Raw genomic sequence first — 5,616 nt, 5'->3', positions numbered from 1 at the left:
CCTATCCTGCTGTCAAAAATTTTTCTTTATTATTGGTTTGTAATAGTTTGATCATGATGGGCCTAGGTGTGATTTTCTCTACATTTATCCTGCTTGGTTTTCTCTCCATCTCTTGGATGTAGAAGTCAATATGTTTCAACAAATTCAGAAAAAAAAAAATTCAGCCATGCTTTTGTTAAATGTGTTTATTTTTCACTTCCATTCTCTCTCTTTTCCTTTTGGGGCTTCAAATTTACATTAGATTGTTTGGTATTGTAACAACCATTTGAGAATCTCTGTTGCCTTTAATTTTTTTTTCATCTTTAGAATGAATAATTTCTATTGATCTGTCTTCAAGTCTGCTGTTGTATTCTTATGATATCTCCAACCTATTATACCATCAACTGAATTCTTCATTTTAGGTGTTGTCCTTTATCATATAGTTCTTTTTATTCTTTTCATTTCTTTTCTAAGGTTTCCTGTGTGTTCGTTAAGACCAAATGTCCCTTTAAGTCCTTAGATAATCATTCTAATAATTCTTTACTGTCAGGGTCTGCAAAATACAACACTTAAGGCAGCTGACTGCTTGGGATTGGGATCTATTGACAGCCTTTATTTTTTCCTCAACTCTAGTTCACATATTTCTCTTTCTTTAAATATTTCATAATTTTTCATTTACACTGGATATCATGGCTTATACAATTTAGAGACTCTGGATTTTGTTTTCTTTATCTAAAGAATGTTTGTTCTTTTCTGTCAGGCATTTTAGTTACTGGCTCATTACTTTTAAATAGTCCTCTCTGTGGATCATGTTAATGTTTGATTTTAAGCTGTTAGGGCAGTTCTAGAATAGGCTTTACTTCAACATATGGAATTTACTACTAAGGTGTGGATTTTCAATCCACAGCTGGATGCCTAGGATATTAAAATATGTCTTTGGAAAAGCCAGACTTCAAAGTCTTACAGCATTTCTTGACTTCTGATACCTGTGTCCACTGTAAAACCCACAGCAGCTTCCCTCTGGTATTTCTCATATAGTGTTGCCCCACACAGGTACAGCCCGGCCCTAAGTCTAACATTTATGGTGAACCTCTACCTAAACTTCTCTCCTCCTCTTGTCTCCCTTCTTTTTCTTGCCAGACCCTTAAAGTCTAGCCACTGCAATAGTCCTAAACCCTCATCGTTGCTTTTATAGTTCAGTGATCCCCTTTTACAAGTTCCTGTATTGCTGTCAGGATATTGTCACCAGGTAGAAAGCTGGAGTGATCAGGGAACTTACCTAGTAAGTTTCCCTTCCCTCAGGGATAACAGATTTTACTAACTGTGGTCCAATTCCTAAAAACTGTTGACATATATTATGCTCATTTTTTATGTTTGTTCATAGCAGGAAGGCTGGTGTGTGTGGTACTAGTTACTCTACTATGGCTAGAAGCAGAATTATCTCTACTTGTTCTTATTTTATCTGGCTATTCCATTTAAGCATTTGATGTTGTAAGCCATAAAAAAAAATCTGAGATGTAATGGAAACATGGACTTAGAGTATTTTTTTTTATAAAAAGATATTGGGGGCACCTGGGTGGTTCAGTCCTTTAAGTGTCCGACTCTCGATTTCAGCTCAGATCATGATCTCCCACTTTGTGATTTCCAGCCCCCCTTTGGGCTCTGTGCTGACTTCGTGAAGCCTGCTTGGGATTCTCTCTCCCTTTCTCTCTGCCCCTACCCTGCTCATGCTCACACACTTTCTCTAAAAAAACAATAAACATTTAAAAAAATATATATTGAATGTTAGGGCTTGGATCTAGGAAGAAGGCAGTGAAATACTATTGAATTTTCTGAAGTAGGAGGCATATATGCCAATTAACATATGTGCCAATTAACACACTGAGACCTTTGTCATGACAACTTTGTAAACAGCTGAGAATGAGTTATAAGACATGAGGTAAACTGGGTCTTCACAAAATCTACAGCACTATAACTTTATATACGGTTTTATGGTTTGTTCACTTGTTTCTATTTTGTATTGCTTGTTTAAGTGCTGATGTTTGATGAGGTAGTTTAACTTCTTCAGGCTCTATGAAGTAAACCCAGTTTAGAGAACCATGGCGCAAAATCTTAGGTTATTTTATAGGCATTTCATTCTCTTCTGATTTTAATCTTCATCAGAGGAAACTTCTCTACTGGCCCTGACTCCTCAGCTGGCAACTGGTACATAAACTACATTGGATTAGAAAGAATTGCCAATAAAGGGGGGAAAACTTCCACTATTTACTCACATACGTATTCTACCTTGTATAATATGCACATCGCAGTAATAAAAATTTTCCAGTGTTTTTTCAGCCTTAAAATATTGGCAATAGGTATTCTTTACTCCTGTGAACTTTCTGTTGACCGGATACTGGCAGGCCAGCTCTTCGAAAACCTGATCTGCCTCTTTATCTCCCAAGGTGGATTTCTCTGGTATATAGTGCTTACTGCTCAATTCTACCATATTTTCAGTTTTCACTCAGACCCTGAGACAAGGGTTTTAATGGAAGTACTTTATCATTTATTCTGTTACCACTGTGAGCTGTATTGATAGCTTTCTGAATATTAAACAAACCTTGAGTTTCTGGAATATATGTCATATGGCTATGGGTTGTTGTTTTTTTTTAATTGTTAGATTCAGATTGCTAATGTCTTGTTAATGTGTTTGCATACATGTTCATGTGTATTGTCTGTAATTTCCTTTCATGTAATATCATTCTCCGCTTTTGTGTCAGGGTTATGCTGGCCTCAGAAACCAAGTGAAGACTTTCCTTCATCTCTTTTCTGAAAGGGCTTATGTGGTATTGATATCTATTTCTCTTGTTTGATATAAAGCACCATTTGAGCTAGTTGTTTTCTTTGTGGTAAGTGTTTGATAACAAATTTAGTGCAGACAAATTTTCTATTTCCACCTGAGTCACTTCTGGAATGCTGTGTATTTTCAGGCAGTATATTTGTTTTATCTATGGCATAAATTTGTTTATAATATTTTTTGTTATAAGTTTTATTTCAGATGGATGTTATTGTATTTTCTTTTTAAATTTTCGAAATTAGTCACTTGTGTTTTCATGATTTCTTCTTAGTAATCTGTGTAAAACTCAACTTTTGACTTAGTTTTGTTAATATCTATTGTTTGTCTGATTTCTGTTTCATGAATTTCTGCTCCATTATTATCTTTATTATGTGCCTCCTTATACTTAATTTAGTTTTATCTTTTTTGAATTTTTTACTTAATTTAGTTTTAATTTGTTTACATTTTTCATCTTCATACAGTTGAAAATTAGTTATTAATTTTAAAATGTTTTTTATTTAAATATATGCATTTAATGCTAAAAATTTACTTCTGAGTATTGGCTTTTAACAAATACCCACACACACTGATATGCTGTATATATTGTATTGTATATAATTCAGTATGAAGTACTTTAAAAATGCCCTTGTTGTTGTTCTTTGACATACAGTTTATTTTAAAGTGTTGTTTAATTACCAAAGTTTTAGGACTTTTTAAAATATATATTTTACATTATTACTAGTACCTAATTAAATTCATTGGGTTCAGAAAAAAATACTGTGAATATTTTTTATATTTTTAAGTTATTAAGACTTATTTCTTGACCTATCACAGGGTTTACTTTGATGAAACTTTTCTGTATACTTGTATAGTATGCTTATTTTGCAGTTTTTATATGTGTTATAGTACTGATATTTTATTTACCTTTTCTTCCAGTTAACAAGAAAATGTATATTAATATCCTTGTATACAATCATGTGCTTGTCTGTTTCTCCCATTGTTTTGATTCATGCATTTTGAGGTTGTATTAACTTGTTATAAACATATTAATTGTGTTGTATTCCTAGTAAAATTACACTCATGATTATGAATATCGTTCTATCTATAATATGCATTCAACAGTTATTTTGTCTTCTATTTGGTCATTCCATCTTCTTATACTTACTATTTGCATTGTTTATATTTATTTCATCTTCAACCTATTTTCATTTCTTTTATTTTTTTTCCTTATTTTTAAAAAAAATTTTTAATGTTTATTTTTGAGAGAGAGAGATAGAGTGTGAGTGGGGGAGGAGCAGAGCTAGAGGGAGACACAGAGCAAGCTCCAGGCTCTGACCTGTCAGTACAGAGCCCAACACGGGGATCGAACCCACGAACTGTGAGATCATGACCTAAGATGAAGTCAGATGCTTAACTGACTGATCCACCCAGGCGCCCCAGTCTTCATTTCTTTTAGACTGCACAGTTGAACTCAGCTTTTTAATCCAGTCTGATAATTTCTGACTTTTAAGTGGAATATTTAATCCACTCACACTTAATATTATTTGGTTTATCTATTTTGCTATTCTTTTTGCTATTTCTTTTTTACGTCTCCCTTCTGTTTTTATTTTTTTCTTTCTTTCTTTTCCTTTTTTTTTTCTTGGTCTCTACCTACTATTTTTTCTTTCTTTCTTTATTCCTTCCTTTCTTTCTTTCTTTCTTTCTTTTCTTTTAGTAGAATATATTGTTTTATTTTATTTTAATTTTGTGATCAGCTTTCTTTTATAGTTTATTTTACTAAAAATCTGTGGTAATGGGTACTTTGTTGTCATTTATATGAAAATTTTGCTTTTCATTTATTTTGAAAGAACTTGTGTTTTTTGCTGGATAGGAATCTGGATTGATAGTTTTCTTTCCTCTTAGTACTTTAATTATGTCATTCTATTGTTCATTGTTTTCCGTTAATTTTTATGAGAAGTAATGTATCATAATCACCACTGTTCTATAGGTAGTATTCCATTTTCCCCTGACTAGTTTTAAGGCTATCTTTTCATGTTTGGTTTAAATCAGTTTAACTATGATGTGTCTAAGAGTTCTTGTATGTGTGTGGAGATGGGGTGGCGTGCAAGTTTTCCATTTAAAATATGTTGGGTCTGGTAGTTCATTTATCCTCAAATATTTTATTTTTTAATTTCTGCTGATTTTCCCTCTCTTCCTTTGCTAAGAGTCTCCCTACATAATCTATATTGAGATATTGCCCCACAGGTCATTGTAGTTCTGTGCATTTTTTTAATTACAAAGTTTAATTTAGGATAATTATAAATTCACATGCAGTTTTAATAAAAATTGCAGGAAGAGCATGTGTTCCCCTTACTCAGTTTTCCTCAATGGTAACATCTTGCAAAAACTATTGTAACGAATCAGAACCAGGACATTGACGTTGGATACAATCAAGACACAGAGCATTGCCATCACCACCGGTTCCCTGGTATTGCCCTCATAGAGCCACACCCACTTCCCCTCCTAAGTCTATCCCTGGCAACCACTAACTTATTCTCATTTCCCAAATTGTGTCATTTCAAAAATGCTATATAAATTAAACCATGCACTGTTTCACCTTTTGGGATTGACTTTTGCCAATGAATATAATTCTTTGGAGACTCATTCAGGTTGTTGAGTGTATCAAGACCCCATTCCCTTTTATTTCCGAGTAGTTTTCCATGCTACAGCAGTTGTAGATTGCTTAACTATTCACTTGGTGAAGGACATCTGAGTTATTTCTAGTTTTGACTATTGCAAATAAAGCCACTATAAACATTCACATACTTTTTTTTTTTTTTTTT

The sequence above is a fragment of the Panthera leo genome, chromosome D3, assembly GCF_018350215.1.
Source record: "Panthera leo isolate Ple1 chromosome D3, P.leo_Ple1_pat1.1, whole genome shotgun sequence".
NCBI lineage: Eukaryota > Metazoa > Chordata > Mammalia > Carnivora > Felidae > Panthera > Panthera leo.
Note: the sequence above shows the minus strand (reverse complement) of the source record.